Genomic DNA, 16,986 nt, shown 5'->3' on the forward strand with positions numbered 1-16,986 from the left:
AAGTTGGGGGATATTTTATTTTGCAAACTCAGTATATGAAAAAATGTTGACCAAAGAAAAAAATACATATAATATTGATGTCTGAAGTAGTATTTAAGTCCATATTTTTAGGGAAGAATGCAACATTTTCTTTGATTGGTATAAAGCAGAAATAATGGAAGGTTGATTATTCTTCAAAGTGGTTTGTGAAACAGATTTGCAGTGAATATCTTAAGTATTTCTCTTCACAAGCAACAAGGAAGAGACATTGTAGAACAAAGAAGAAAAGGAAGAACACTGTCAGAAGTGGGATTTGAACCCACGCCTCCAGAGGAGACTGCGATCTGAACGCAGTGCCTTGGACCGCTCAGCCATCCTGACACATGAAAAAACTGAGTTTCATAAAAATTGGATAAAACTAATTAACCAAAATTACTTTTTCAAAGGTGCAATGTCCATGCTGCTGTTGAAACTATTGATTCAAATATTAGTAGTAAATTGCTTTTTCAATTAGTTTTCAAAGATGCTTAAAGTTGGATAAATCAAAAAGATATTGTAAAAATAACATTAACACGGAATTTACCTATAGTTTAGGATTTTCCAAATATTTGAGAAAATGCTTGACACAAATAACATCTTCACATGATCTACAATTAATGCCTGAATTTTGTATTGATTGATTGATTGAGAGCTGCATTGAAAGAAAATCATTACTCCAAATCTGGCAGTTTCCAAAATACATTGAAATGGGGATGTGCAGTATCTATTTTTCTAATTCATAGAATGCCAAGGAAAAATGCGGTAATTATTTTTTTTGCTCTATTCAGGATTGGATTCCAAGTGTCTAGAATTTGTTGTCTTGTGGATTTTCACTCACCATAGAAAAGACATTTATGAACTTTCCAAGAACTGGCTAATGATTTTGGCTTATGGGCTTGACTGGATGCTATGAAGGAGTGTACAAGTAGGGTTTGTGTTCATGACCACTGGCTTAAAAGAGCAGTGTTCTTACTCCTGAGATATGGAGCCCTGATTCAGACGTTGGGGGATATTTTATTTTGCAAACTCAGTATATGAAAAATGTTGACCAAAGAAAAAAATACATATAATATTGATGTCTGAAGTAGTATTTAAGTCCATATTTTTAGGGAAGAATGCAACATTTTCTTTGATTGGTATAAAGCAGAAATAATGGAAGGTTGATTATTCTTCAAAGTGGTTTGTGAAACAGATTTGCAGTGAATATCTTAAGTATTTCTCTTCACAAGCAACAAGGAAGAGACATTGTAGAACAAAGAAGAAAAGGAAGAACACTGTCAGAAGTTGGATTTGAACCCACGCCTCCAGAGGATACTGCGACCTGAACGCAGTGCCTTGGACCGCTCAGCCATCCTGACACATAAAAAATTGAGTTTCATAAAAATTGGATAAAACTAATTAACCAAAATTACTTTTTCAAAGGTGCAATGTCCATGCTGCTGTTGAAACTATTGATTCAAATATTAGTAGTAAATTGCTTTTTCAATTAGTTTTCAAAGATGCTTAAAGTTGGATAAATCAAAAAGATATTGTAAAAATAACATTAACACGGAATTACCTATAGTTTAGGATTTTCCAAATATTTGAGAAAATGCTTGACACAAATAACATCTTCACATGCTCTACAATTAATGCCTGAATTTTGTATTGATTGATTGAGAGCTGCATTGAAAGAAAATCATTACTCCAAATGTGGCAGTTTCCAAAATACATTGAAAAGGGGATGTGCAGTATCTATTTTTCTAATTCATAGAATGCCAAGGAAAAATGCGGTAATTATTTTTTTTCGCTTTATTCAGGATTGGATTCCAAGTGTCTAGAATTTGTTATCTTGTGGATTTTCACTCACCATAGAAAAGACTTTTCTGAACTTTCCAAGAACTGGCTAATGATTTTGGCTTACGGGCTTGATTGGATGCTATGAAGGAGTGTACACGTAGGGTTTGTGTTCATGACCACTGGCTTAAAAGAGCAGTGTTCTTACTCCTGAGATATGGAGCCCTGATTCAGAAGTTGGGGGATATTTTATTTTGCAAACTCAGTATATGAAAAAATGTTGACCAAAGAAAAAAATACATATAATATTGATGTCTGAAGTAGTATTTAAGTCCATATTTTTAGGGAAGAATGCAACATTTTCTTTGATTGGTATAAAGCAGAAATAATGGAAGGTTGATTATTCTTCAAAGTGGTTTGTGAAACAGATTTGCAGTGAATATCTTAAGTATTTCTCCTCACAAGCAACAAGGAAGAGACATTGTAGAACAAAGAAGAACACTGTCAGAAGTGGGATTTGAACCCACACCTCCAGAGGAGACTGCGACCTGAACGCAGTGCCTTGGACCGCTCAGCCATCCTGACACATAAAAATTTGAGTTTCATAAAAATTGGATAAAACTAATTAACCAAAATTACTTTTTCAAAGGTGCAATGTCCATGCTGCTGTTGAAACTATTGATTCAAATATTAGTAGTAAATTGCTTTTTCAATTAGTTTTCAAAGATGCTTAAAGTTGGATAAATCAAAAAGATATTGTAAAAATAACATTAACACGGAATTACCTATAGTTTAGGATTTTCCAAATATTTGAGAAAATGCTTGACACAAATAACATCTTCACATGATCTACAATTAATGCCTGAATTTTGTATTGATTGATTGAGAGCTGCATTGAAAGAAAATCATTACTCCAAATGTGGCAGTTTCCAAAATACATTGAAAAGGGGATGTGCAGTATCTATTTTTCTAATTCATAGAATGCCAAGGAAAAATGCGGTAATTATTTTTTTTTGCTCTATTCAGGATTGGATTCCAAGTGTCTAGAATTTGTTGTCTTGTGGATTTTCACTCACCATAGAAAAGACATTTATGAACTTTCCAAGAACTGGCTAATGATTTTGGCTTATGGGCTTGACTGGATGCTATGAAGGAGTGTACAAGTAGGGTTTGTGTTCATGACCACTGGCTTAAAAGAGCAGTGTTCTTACTCCTGAGATATGGAGCCCTGATTCAGAAGTTGGGGGATATTTTATTTTGCAAACTCAGTATATGAATAAATGTTGACCGAAGAAAAAAATACATATAATATTGATGTCTGAAGTAGTATTTAAGTCCATATTTTTAGGGAAGAATGCAACATTTTCTTTGATTGGTATAAAGCAGAAATAATGGAAGGTTGATTATTCTTCAAAGTTTTTTGTGAAACAGATTTGCAGTGAATATCTTAAGTATTTCTCTTCACAAGCAACAAGGAAGAGACATTGTAGAACAAAGAAGAACACTGTCAGAAGAGGGATTTGAACCCACGCCTCCAGAGGAGACTGCGACTTGAACGCAGCACCTTAGACCGCTCGGCCACCCCGATTAGTAATAAATTACTTTTTCAATTATTTTTCAAAGATGCTTAAAGTTGGATAAATCAAAAAGATATTGTAAAAATAACATTAACACGGAATTTACCTATAGTTTAGGATTTTCCAAATATTTGAGAAAATGCTTGACAAAAATAACATCTTCACATGATCTACAATTAATGCCTGAATTTTGTATTGATTGATTGAGAGCTGCATTGAAAGAAAATCATTACTCCAAATGTGGCAGTTTCCAAAATACATTGAAATGGGGATGTGCAGTATCTATTTTTCTAATTCATAGAATGCCAAGGAAAAATGCGGTAATTATTTTTTTTGCTCTATTCAGGATTGGATTCCAAGTGTCTAGAATTTGTTGTCTTGTGGATTTTCACTCACCATAGAAAAGACATTTATGAACTTTCCAAGAACTGGCTAATGATTTTGGCTTATGGGCTTGACTGGATGCTATGAAGGAGTGTACAAGTAGGGTTTGTGTTCATGACCACTGGCTTAAAAGAGCAGTGTTCTTACTCCTGAGATATGGAGCCCTGATTCAGACGTTGGGGGATATTTTATTTTGCAAACTCAGTATATGAAAAAATGTTGACCAAAGAAAAAAATACATATAATATTGATGTCTGAAGTAGTATTTAAGTCCATATTTTTAGGGAAGAATGCAACATTTTCTTTGATTGGTATAAAGCAGAAATAATGGAAGGTTGATTATTCTTCAAAGTGGTTTGTGAAACAGATTTGCAGTGAATATCTTAAGTATTTCTCTTCACAAGCAACAAGGAAGAGACATTGTAGAACAAAGAAGAAAAGGAAGAACACTGTCAGAAGTTGGATTTGAACCCACGCCTCCAGAGGATACTGCGACCTGAACGCAGTGCCTTGGACCGCTCAGCCATCCTGACACATAAAAAATTGAGTTTCATAAAAATTGGATAAAACTAATTAACCAAAATTACTTTTTCAAAGGTGCAATGTCCATGCTGCTGTTGAAACTATTGATTCAAATATTAGTAGTAAATTGCTTTTTCAATTAGTTTTCAAAGATGCTTAAAGTTGGATAAATCAAAAAGATATTGTAAAAATAACATTAACACGGAATTACCTATAGTTTAGGATTTTCCAAATATTTGAGAAAATGCTTGACACAAATAACATCTTCACATGCTCTACAATTAATGCCTGAATTTTGTATTGATTGATTGAGAGCTGCATTGAAAGAAAATCATTACTCCAAATGTGGCAGTTTCCAAAATACATTGAAAAGGGGATGTGCAGTATCTATTTTTCTAATTCATAGAATGCCAAGGAAAAATGCGGTAATTATTTTTTTTCGCTTTATTCAGGATTGGATTCCAAGTGTCTAGAATTTGTTATCTTGTGGATTTTCACTCACCATAGAAAAGACATTTCTGAACTTTCCAAGAACTGGCTAATGATTTTGGCTTACGGGCTTGATTGGATGCTATGAAGGAGTGTACACGTAGGGTTTGTGTTCATGACCACTGGCTTAAAAGAGCAGTGTTCTTACTCCTGAGATATGGAGCCCTGATTCAGAAGTTGGGGGATATTTTATTTTGCAAACTCAGTATATGAAAAAATGTTGACCAAAGAAAAAAATACATATAATATTGATGTCTGAAGTAGTATTTAAGTCCATATTTTTAGGGAAGAATGCAACATTTTCTTTGATTGGTATAAAGCAGAAATAATGGAAGGTTGATTATTCTTCAAAGTGGTTTGTGAAACAGATTTGCAGTGAATATCTTAAGTATTTCTCCTCACAAGCAACAAGGAAGAGACATTGTAGAACAAAGAAGAACACTGTCAGAAGTGGGATTTGAACCCACACCTCCAGAGGAGACTGCGACCTGAACGCAGTGCCTTGGACCGCTCAGCCATCCTGACACATAAAAATTTGAGTTTCATAAAAATTGGATAAAACTAATTAACCAAAATTACTTTTTCAAAGGTGCAATGTCCATGCTGCTGTTGAAACTATTGATTCAAATATTAGTAGTAAATTGCTTTTTCAATTAGTTTTCAAAGATGCTTAAAGTTGGATAAATCAAAAAGATATTGTAAAAATAACATTAACACGGAATTACCTATAGTTTAGGATTTTCCAAATATTTGAGAAAATGCTTGACACAAATAACATCTTCACATGATCTACAATTAATGCCTGAATTTTGTATTGATTGATTGAGAGCTGCCTTGAAAGAAAATCATTACTCCAAATGTGGCAGTTTCCAAAATACATTGAAAAGGGGATGTGCAGTATCTATTTTTCTAATTCATAGAATGCCAAGGAAAAATGCGGTAATTATTTTTTTTTGCTCTATTCAGGATTGGATTCCAAGTGTCTAGAATTTGTTGTCTTGTGGATTTTCACTCACCATAGAAAAGACATTTATGAATTTTCCAAGAACTGGCTAATGATTTTGGCTTATGGGCTTGACTGGATGCTATGAAGGAGTGTACAAGTAGGGTTTGTGTTCATGACCACTGGCTTAAAAGAGCAGTGTTCTTACTCCTGAGATATGGAGCCCTGATTCAGAAGTTGGGGGATATTTTATTTTGCAAACTCAGTATATGAATAAATGTTGACCGAAGAAAAAAATACATATAATATTGATGTCTGAAGTAGTATTTAAGTCCATATTTTTAGGGAAGAATGCAACATTTTCTTTGATTGGTATAAAGCAGAAATAATGGAAGGTTGATTATTCTTCAAAGTTTTTTGTGAAACAGATTTGCAGTGAATATCTTAAGTATTTCTCTTCACAAGCAACAAGGAAGAGACATTGTAGAACAAAGAAGAACACTGTCAGAAGAGGGATTTGAACCCACGCCTCCAGAGGAGACTGCGACTTGAACGCAGCACCTTAGACCGCTCGGCCACCCCGATTAGTAATAAATTACTTTTTCAATTATTTTTCAAAGATGCTTAAAGTTGGATAAATCAAAAAGATATTGTAAAAATAACATTAACACGGAATTTACCTATAGTTTAGGATTTTCCAAATATTTGAGAAAATGCTTGACAAAAATAACATCTTCACATGATCTACAATTAATGCCTGAATTTTGTATTGATTGATTGAGAGCTGCATTGAAAGAAAATCATTACTCCAAATGTGGCAGTTTCCAAAATACATTGAAATGGGGATGTGCAGTATCTATTTTTCTAATTCATAGAATGCCAAGGAAAAATGCGGTAATTATTTTTTTTGCTCTATTCAGGATTGGATTCCAAGTGTCTAGAATTTGTTGTCTTGTGGATTTTCACTCACCATAGAAAAGACATTTATGAACTTTCCAAGAACTGGCTAATGATTTTGGCTTATGGGCTTGACTGGATGCTATGAAGGAGTGTACAAGTAGGGTTTGTGTTCATGACCACTGGCTTAAAAGAGCAGTGTTCTTACTCCTGAGATATGGAGCCCTGATTCAGACGTTGGGGGATATTTTATTTTGCAAACTCAGTATATGAAAAAATGTTGACCAAAGAAAAAAATACATATAATATTGATGTCTGAAGTAGTATTTAAGTCCATATTTTTAGGGAAGAATGCAACATTTTCTTTGATTGGTATAAAGCAGAAATAATGGAAGGTTGATTATTCTTCAAAGTGGTTTGTGAAACAGATTTGCAGTGAATATCTTAAGTATTTCTCTTCACAAGCAACAAGGAAGAGACATTGTAGAACAAAGAAGAAAAGGAAGAACACTGTCAGAAGTTGGATTTGAACCCATGCATCCAGAGGAGACTGCGACCTGAACGCAGTGCCTTGGACCGCTCAGCCATCCTGACACATAAAAAATTGAGTTTCATAAAAATTGGATAAAACTAATTAACCAAAATTACTTTTTCAAAGGTGCAATGTCCATGCTGCTGTTGAAACTATTGATTCAAATATTAGTAGTAAATTGCTTTTTCAATTAGTTTTCAAAGATGCTTAAAGTTGGATAAATCAAAAAGATATTGTAAAAATAACATTAACACGGAATTACCTATAGTTTAGGATTTTCCAAATATTTGAGAAAATGCTTGACACAAATAACATCTTCACATGCTCTACAATTAATGCCTGAATTTTGTATTGATTGATTGAGAGCTGCATTGAAAGAAAATCATTACTCCAAATGTGGCAGTTTCCAAAATACATTGAAAAGGGGATGTGCAGTATCTATTTTTCTAATTCATAGAATGCCAAGGAAAAATGCGGTAATTATTTTTTTTCGCTTTATTCAGGATTGGATTCCAAGTGTCTAGAATTTGTTATCTTGTGGATTTTCACTCACCATAGAAAAGACATTTATGAACTTTCCAAGAACTGGCTAATGATTTTGGCTTACGGGCTTGATTGGATGCTATGAAGGAGTGTACACATAGGGTTTGTGTTCATGACCACTGGCTTAAAAGAGCAGTGTTCTTACTCCTGAGATATGGAGCCCTGATTCAGAAGTTGGGGGATATTTTATTTTGCAAACTCAGTATATGAAAAAATGTTGACCAAAGATAAAAATACATATAATATTGATGTCTGAAGTAGTATTTAAGTCCATATTTTTAGGGAAGAATGCAACATTTTCTTTGATTGGTATAAAGCAGAAATAATGGAAGGTTGATTATTCTTCAAAGTGGTTTGTGAAACAGATTTGCAGTGAATATCTTAAGTATTTCTCTTCACAAGCAACAAGGAAGAGACATTGTAGAACAAAGAAGAAAAGGAAGAACACTGTCAGAAGTGGGATTTGAACCCACGCCTCCAGAGGAGACTGCGACCTGAACGCAGTGCCTTGGACCGCTCAGCCATCCTGACACATGAAAAAACTGAGTTTCAAAAAAATTGGATAAAACTAATTAACCAAAATTACTTTTTCAAAGGAGCAATGTCCATGCTGCTGTTGAAACTATTGATTCAAATATTAGTAGTAAATTGCTTTTTCAATTAGTTTTCAAAGATGCTTAAAGTTGGATAAATCAAAAAGATATTGTAAAAATAACATTAACACGGAATTACCTATAGTTTAGGATTTTCCAAATATTTGAGAAAATGCTTGACACAAATAACATCTTCACATGATCTACAATTAATGCCTGAATTTTGTAGTGATTGATTGAGAGCTGCATTGAAAGAAAATCATTACTCCAAATGTGGCAGTTTCCAAAATACATTGAAAAGGGGATGTGCAGTATCTATTTTTCTAATTCATAGAATGCCAAGGAAAAATGCGGTAATTATTATTTTTTGCTCTATTCAGGATTGGATTCCAAGTGTCTAGAATTTGTTATCTTGTGGATTGTCACTCACCATAGAAAAGACATTTATGAACTTTCCAAGAACTGGCTAATGATTTTGGCTTATGGGCTTGACTGGATGCTATGAAGGAGTGTACAAGTAGGGTTTGTGTTCATGACCACTGGCTTAAAAGAGCAGTGTTCTTACTCCTGAGATATGGAGCCCTGATTCAGAAGTTGGGGGATATTTTATTTTGCAAACTCAGTATATGAAAAAATGTTGACCAAAGAAAAAAATACATATAATATTGATGTCTGAAGCAGTATTTAAGTCCATATTTTTAGGGACGAATGCAACATTTTCTTTGATTGGTATAAAGCAGAAATAATGGAAGGTTGATTATTCTTCAAAGTTTTTTGTGAAACAGATTTGCAGTGAATATCTTAAGTATTTCTCTTCACAAGCAACAAGGAAGAGACATTGTAGAACAAAGAAGAACACTGTCAGAAGAGGGATTTGAACCCATGCCTCCAGAGGAGACTGCGACCTGAACGCAGCACCTTAGACCGCTCGGCCACCCCGATTAGTAATAAATTACTTTTTCAATTATTTTTCAAAGATGCTTAAAGTTGGATAAATCAAAAAGATATTGTAAAAATAACATTAACACGGAATTTACCTATAGTTTAGGATTTTCCAAATATTTGAGAAAATGCTTGACACAAATAACATCTTCACATGATCTACAATTAATGCCTGAATTTTGTATTGATTGATTGATTGAGAGCTGCATTGAAAGAAAATCATTACTCCAAATCTGGCAGTTTCCAAAATACATTGAAATGGGGATGTGCAGTATCTATTTTTCTAATTCATGGAATGCCAAGGAAAAATGCGGTAATTATTTTTTTTGCTCTATTCAGGATTGGATTCCAAGTGTCTAGAATTTGTTGTCTTGTGGATTTTCACTCACCATAGAAAAGACATTTATGAACTTTCCAAGAACTGGCTAATGATTTTGGCTTATGGGCTTGACTGGATGCTATGAAGGAGTGTACAAGTAGGGTTTGTGTTCATGACCACTGGCTTAAAAGAGCAGTGTTCTTACTCCTGAGATATGGAGCCCTGATTCAGACGTTGGGGGATATTTTATTTTGCAAACTCAGTATATGAAAAATGTTGACCAAAGAAAAAAATACATATAATATTGATGTCTGAAGTAGTATTTAAGTCCATATTTTTAGGGAAGAATGCAACATTTTCTTTGATTGGTATAAAGCAGAAATAATGGAAGGTTGATTATTCTTCAAAGTGGTTTGTGAAACAGATTTGCAGTGAATATCTTAAGTATTTCTCTTCACAAGCAACAAGGAAGAGACATTGTAGAACAAAGAAGAAAAGGAAGAACACTGTCAGAAGTGGGATTTGAACCCATGCCTCCAGAGGAGACTGCGACCTGAACGCAGTGCCTTAGACCGCTCAGCCATCCTGACACATAAAAAACTGAGTTTCATAAAAATTGGATAAAACTAATTAACCAAAATTACTTTTTCAAAGGTGCAATGTCCATGCTGCTGTTGAAACTATTGATTCAAATATTAGTAGTAAATTGCTTTTTCAATTAGTTTTCAAAGATGCTTAAAGTTGGATAAATCAAAAAGATATTGTAAAAATAACATTAACACGGAATTACCTATAGTGTAGGATTTTCCAAATATTTGAGAAAATGCTTGACACAAATAACATCTTCACATGATCTACAATTAATGCCTGAATTTTGTATTGATTGATTGAGAGCTGCATTGAAAGAAAATCATTACTCCAAATGTGGCAGTTTCCAAAATACATTGAAAAGGGGAAGTGCAGTATCTATTTTTCTAATTCATAGAATGCCAAGGAAAAATGCGGTAATTATTTTTTTTTGCTCTATTCAGGATTGGATTCCAAGTGTCTAGAATTTGTTGTCTTGTGGATTTTCACTCACCATAGAAAAGACATTTATGAACTTTCCAAGAACTGGCTAATGATTTTGGCTTATGGGCTTGACTGGATGCTATGAAGGAGTGTACAAGTAGGGTTTGTGTTCATGACCACTGGCTTAAAAGAGCAGTGTTCTTACTCCTGAGATATGGAGCCCTGATTCAGAAGTTGGGGGATATTTTATTTTGCAAACTCAGTATATGAAAAAATGTTGACCAAAGAAAAAAATTCATATAATATTGATGTTTGAAGTAGTATTTAAGTCCATATTTTTAGGGAAGAATGCAACATTTTCTTTGATTGGTATAAAGCAGAAATAATGGAAGGTTGATTATTCTTCAAAGTTTTTTGTGAAACAGATTTGCAGTGAATATCTTAAGTATTTCTCTTCACAAGCAACAAGGAAGAGACATTGTAGAACAAAGAAGAACACTGTCAGAAGAAGGATTTGAACCCACGCCTCCAGAGGAGACTGCGACTTGAACGCAGCACCTTAGACCGCTCGGCCACCCCGATTAGTAATAAATTACTTTTTCAATTATTTTTCAAAGATGCTTAAAGTTGGATAAATCAAAAAGATATTGTAAAAATAACATTAACACGGAATTTACCTATAGTTTAGGATTTTCCAAATATTTGAGAAAATGCTTGACAAAAATAACATCTTCACATGATCTACAATTAATGCCTGAATTTTGTATTGATTGATTGAGAGCTGCATTGAAAGAAAATCATTACTCCAAATGTGGCAGTTTCCAAAATACATTGAAATGGGGATGTGCAGTATCTATTTTTCTAATTCATAGAATGCCAAGGAAAAATGCGGTAATTATTTTTTTTGCTCTATTCAGGATTGGATTCCAAGTGTCTAGAATTTGTTGTCTTGTGGATTTTCACTCACCATAGAAAAGACATTTATGAACTTTCCAAGAACTGGCTAATGATTTTGGCTTATGGGCTTGACTGGATGCTATGAAGGAGTGTACAAGTAGGGTTTGTGTTCATGACCACTGGCTTAAAAGAGCAGTGTTCTTACTCCTGAGATATGGAGCCCTGATTCAGACGTTGGGGGATATTTTATTTTGCAAACTCAGTATATGAAAAAATGTTGACCAAAGAAAAAAATACATATAATATTGATGTCTGAAGTAGTATTTAAGTCCATATTTTTAGGGAAGAATGCAACATTTTCTTTGATTGGTATAAAGCAGAAATAATGGAAGGTTGATTATTCTTCAAAGTGGTTTGTGAAACAGATTTGCAGTGAATATCTTAAGTATTTCTCTTCACAAGCAACAAGGAAGAGACATTGTAGAACAAAGAAGAAAAGGAAGAACACTGTCAGAAGTTGGATTTGAACCCATGCCTCCAGAGGAGACTGCGACCTGAACGCAGTGCCTTGGACCGCTCAGCCATCCTGTCACATAAAAAATTGAGTTTCATAAAAATTGGATAAAACTAATTAACCAAAATTACTTTTTCAAAGGTGCAATGTCCATGCTGCTGTTGAAACTATTGATTCAAATATTAGTAGTAAATTGCTTTTTCAATTAGTTTTCAAAGATGCTTAAAGTTGGATAAATCAAAAAGATATTGTAAAAATAACATTAACACGGAATTACCTATAGTTTAGGATTTTCCAAATATTTGAGAAAATGCTTGACACAAATAACATCTTCACATGCTCTACAATTAATGCCTGAATTTTGTATTGATTGATTGAGAGCTGCATTGAAAGAAAATCATTACTCCAAATGTGGCAGTTTCCAAAATACATTGAAAAGGGGATGTGCAGTATCTATTTTTCTAATTCATAGAATGCCAAGGAAAAATGCGGTAATTATTTTTTTTCGCTTTATTCAGGATTGGATTCCAAGTGTCTAGAATTTGTTATCTTGTGGATTTTCACTCACCATAGAAAAGACATTTATGAACTTTCCAAGAACTGGCTAATGATTTTGGCTTACGGGCTTGATTGGATGCTATGAAGGAGTGTACACATAGGGTTTGTGTTCATGACCACTGGCTTAAAAGAGCAGTGTTCTTACTCCTGAGATATGGAGCCCTGATTCAGAAGTTGGGGGATATTTTATTTTGCAAACTCAGTATATGAAAAAATGTTGACCAAAGAAAAAAATACATATAATATTGATGTCTGAAGTAGTATTTAAGTCCATATTTTTAGGGAAGAATGCAACATTTTCTTTGATTGGTATAAAGCAGAAATAATGGAAGGTTGATTATTCTTCAAAGTGGTTTGTGAAACAGATTTGCAGTGAATATCTTAAGTATTTCTCTTCACAAGCAACAAGGAAGAGACATTGTAGAACAAAGAAGAAAAGGAAGAACACTGTCAGAAGTGGGATTTGAACCCACGCCTCCAGAGGAGACTGCGACCTGAACGCAGTGCCTTGGACCGCTCAGCCATCCTGACACATGAAAAAACTGAGTTTCAAAAAAATTGGATAAAACTAATTAACCAAAATTACTTTTTCAAAGGTGCAATGTCCATGCTGCTGTTGAAACTATTGATTCAAATATTAGTAGTAAATTGCTTTTTCAATTAGTTTTCAAAGATGCTTAAAGTTGGATAAATCAAAAAGATATTGTAAAAATAACATTAACACGGAATTACCTATAGTTTAGGATTTTCCAAATATTTGAGAAAATGCTTGACACAAATAACATCTTCACATGATCTACAATTAATGCCTGAATTTTGTAGTGATTGATTGAGAGCTGCATTGAAAGAAAATCATTACTCCAAATGTGGCAGTTTCCAAAATACATTGAAAAGGGGATGTGCAGTATCTATTTTTCTAATTCATAGAATGCCAAGGAAAAATGCGGTAATTATTATTTTTTGCTCTATTCAGGATTGGATTCCAAGTGTCTAGAATTTGTTATCTTGTGGATTTTCACTCACCATAGAAAAGACATTTATGAACTTTCCAAGAACTGGCTAATGATTTTGGATTACGGGCTTGATTGGATGCTATGAAGGAGTGTACACGTAGGGTTTGTGTTCATGACCACTGGCTTAAAAGAGCAGTGTTCTTACTCCTGAGATATGGAGCCCTGATTCAGAAGTTGGGGGATATTTTATTTTGCAAACTCAGTATATGAAAAAATGTTGACCAAAGAAAAAAATACATATAATATTGATGTCTGAAGTAGTATTTAAGTCCATATTTTTAGGGAAGAATGCAACATTTTCTTTGATTGGTATAAAGCAGAAATAATGGAAGGTTGATTATTCTTCAAAGTGGTTTGTGAAACAGATTTGCAGTGAATATCTTAAGTATTTCTCTTCACAAGCAACAAGGAAGAGACATTGTAGAACAAAGAAGAAAAGGAAGAACACTGTCAGAAGTGGGATTTGAACCCACGCCTCCAGAGGAGACTGCGATCTGAACGCAGTGCCTTGGACCGCTCAGCCATCCTGACACATGAAAAAACTGAGTTTCATAAAAATTGGATAAAACTAATTAACCAAAATTACTTTTTCAAAGGTGCAATGTCCATGCTGCTGTTGAAACTATTGATTCAAATATTAGTAGTAAATTGCTTTTTCAATTAGTTTTCAAAGATGCTTAAAGTTGGATAAATCAAAAAGATATTGTAAAAATAACATTAACACGGAATTACCTATAGTTTAGGATTTTCCAAATATTTGAGAAAATGCTTGACACAAATAACATCTTCACATGATCTACAATTAATGCCTGAATTTTGTATTGATTGATTGAGAGCTGCATTGAAAGAAAATCATTACTCCAAATGTGGCAGTTTCCAAAATACATTGAAAAGGGGATGTGCAGTATCTATTTTTCTAATTCATAGAATGCCAAGGAAGAATGCGGTAATTATTATTTTTTGCTCTATTCAGGATTGGATTCAAAGTGTCTAGAATTTGTTGTCTTGTGGATTGTCACTCACCATAGAAAAGACATTTATGAACTTTCCAAGAACTGGCTAATGATTTTGGCTTATGGGCTTGACTGGATGCTATGAAGGAGTGTACAAGTAGGTTTGTGTTCATGACCACTGGCTTAAAAGAGCAGTGTTCTTACTCCTGAGATATGGAGCCCTGATTCAGAAGTTGGGGGATATTTTATTTTGCAAACTCAGTATATGAAAAAATGTTGACCAAAGAAAAAAATACATATAATATTGATGTCTGAAGCAGTATTTAAGTCCATATTTTTAGGGACGAATGCAACATTTTCTTTGATTGGCATAAAGCAGAAATAATGGAAGGTTGATTATTCTTCAAAGTTTTTTGTGAAACAGATTTGCAGTGAATATCTTAAGTATTTCTCTTCACAAGCAACAAGGAAGAGACATTGTAGAACAAAGAAGAACACTGTCAGAAGAGGGATTTGAACCCATGCCTCCAGAGGAGACTGCGACCTGAACGCAGCACCTTTGACCGCTCGGCCACCCCGATTAGTAATAAATTACTTTTTCAATTATTTTTCAAAGATGCTTAAAGTTGGATAAATCAAAAAGATATTGTAAAAATAACATTAACACGGAATTTACCTATAGTTTAGGATTTTCCAAATATTTGAGAAAATGCTTGACACAAATAACATCTTCACATGATCTACAATTAATGCCTGAATTTTGTATTGATTGATTGATTGAGAGCTGCATTGAAAGAAAATCATTACTCCAAATCTGGCAGTTTCCAAAATACATTGAAATGGGGATGTGCAGTATCTATTTTTCTAATTCATAGAATGCCAAGGAAAAATGCGGTAATTATTTTTTTTGCTCTATTCAGGATTGGATTCCAAGTGTCTAGAATTTGTTGTCTTGTGGATTTTCACTCACCATAGAAAAGACATTTATGAACTTTCCAAGAACTGGCTAATGATTTTGGCTTATGGGCTTGACTGGATGCTATGAAGGAGTGTACAAGTAGGGTTTGTGTTCATGACCACTGGCTTAAAAGAGCAGTGTTCTTACTCCTGAGATATGGAGCCCTGATTCAGACGTTGGGGGATATTTTATTTTGCAAACTCAGTATATGAAAAATGTTGACCAAAGAAAAAAATACATATAATATTGATGTCTGAAGTAGTATTTAAGTCCATATTTTTAGGGAAGAATGCAACATTTTCTTTGATTGGTATAAAGCAGAAATAATGGAAGGTTGATTATTCTTCAAAGTGGTTTGTGAAACAGATTTGCAGTGAATATCTTAAGTATTTCTCTTCACAAGCAACAAGGAAGAGACATTGTAGAACAAAGAAGAAAAGGAAGAACACTGTCAGAAGTGGGATTTGAACCCACGCCTCCAGAGGAGACTGCGACCTGAACGCAGTGCCTTAGACCGCTCAGCCATCCTGACACATAAAAAACTGAGTTTCATAAAAATTGGATAAAACTAATTAACCAAAATTACTTTTTCAAAGGTGCAATGTCCATGCTGCTGTTGAAACTATTGATTCAAATATTAGTAGTAAATTGCTTTTTCAATTAGTTTTCAAAGATGCTTAAAGTTGGATAAATCAAAAAGATATTGTAAAAATAACATTAACACGGAATTACCTATAGTGTAGGATTTTCCAAATATTTGAGAAAATGCTTGACACAAATAACATCTTCACATGATCTACAATTAATGCCTGAATTTTGTATTGATTGATTGAGAGCTGCATTGAAAGAAAATCATTACTCCAAATGTGGCAGTTTCCAAAATACATTGAAAAGGGGATGTGCAGTATCTATTTTTCTAATTCATAGAATGCCAAGGAAAAATGCGGTAATTATTTTTTTGCTTTATTCAGGATTGGATTCCAAGTGTCTAGAATTTGTTGTCTTGTGGATTTTCACTCACCATAGAAAAGACATTTATGAACTTTCCAAGAATTGGCTAATGATTTTGGCTTACGGGCTTGATTGGATGCTATGAAGGAGTGTACAAGTAGGGTTTGTGTTCATGACCACTGGCTTAAAAGAGCAGTGTTCTTACTCCTGAGATATGGAGCCCTGATTCAGAAGTTGGGGGATATTTTATTTTGCAAACTCAGTATATGAAAAAATGTTGACCAAAGAAAAAAATACATATAATATTGATGTCTGAAGTAGTATTTAAGTCCATATTTTTAGGGAAGAATGCAACATTTTCTTTGATTGGTATAAAGCAGAAATAATGGAAGGTTGATTATTCTTCAAAGTGGTTTGTGAAACAGATTTGCAGTGAATATCTTAAGTATTTCTCTTCACAAGCAACAAGGAAGAGACATTGTAGAACAAAGAAGAAAAGGAAGAACACTGTCAGAAGTGGGATTTGAACCCTCGCCTCCAGAGGAGTCTGCGACCTGAACGCAGCACCTTAGACCGCTCGGCCATCCTGACACATA

General features: G+C 33.9%; 7 non-coding genes across 7 annotated transcripts; all 7 read right to left on the reverse strand.

Moving 5' to 3' along the window:
* Window positions 1–277: 277 nt before the first annotated feature.
* TRNAL-CAG (transfer RNA leucine (anticodon CAG)) lies at window positions 278–360 on the reverse strand. Its single transcript has one exon. It is a non-coding gene; the product is annotated as a tRNA-Leu (tRNA).
* A 1,936-nt stretch (window positions 361–2,296) lies between these two features.
* On the reverse strand, window positions 2,297–2,379 carry TRNAL-CAG (transfer RNA leucine (anticodon CAG)). Its single transcript has one exon. It is a non-coding gene; the product is annotated as a tRNA-Leu (tRNA).
* Window positions 2,380–5,208: 2,829 nt separating this feature from the next.
* On the reverse strand, window positions 5,209–5,291 carry TRNAL-CAG (transfer RNA leucine (anticodon CAG)). The gene has a single exon. It is a non-coding gene; the product is annotated as a tRNA-Leu (tRNA).
* Window positions 5,292–8,129: 2,838 nt separating this feature from the next.
* TRNAL-CAG (transfer RNA leucine (anticodon CAG)) lies at window positions 8,130–8,212 on the reverse strand. The gene has a single exon. It is a non-coding gene; the product is annotated as a tRNA-Leu (tRNA).
* Window positions 8,213–12,963: 4,751 nt separating this feature from the next.
* TRNAL-CAG (transfer RNA leucine (anticodon CAG)) lies at window positions 12,964–13,046 on the reverse strand. The gene has a single exon. It is a non-coding gene; the product is annotated as a tRNA-Leu (tRNA).
* A 930-nt stretch (window positions 13,047–13,976) lies between these two features.
* On the reverse strand, window positions 13,977–14,059 carry TRNAL-CAG (transfer RNA leucine (anticodon CAG)). The gene has a single exon. It is a non-coding gene; the product is annotated as a tRNA-Leu (tRNA).
* Window positions 14,060–15,888: 1,829 nt separating this feature from the next.
* On the reverse strand, window positions 15,889–15,971 carry TRNAL-CAG (transfer RNA leucine (anticodon CAG)). The gene has a single exon. It is a non-coding gene; the product is annotated as a tRNA-Leu (tRNA).
* Between the last annotated feature and the right edge of the window lie 1,015 nt (window positions 15,972–16,986).

The sequence above is a fragment of the Taudactylus pleione genome, unplaced genomic scaffold (assembly GCF_031769625.1).
Source record: "Taudactylus pleione unplaced genomic scaffold, aTauple2 ptg000177l, whole genome shotgun sequence".
NCBI classification, from domain to species: Eukaryota; Metazoa; Chordata; class Amphibia; order Anura; family Myobatrachidae; genus Taudactylus; species Taudactylus pleione.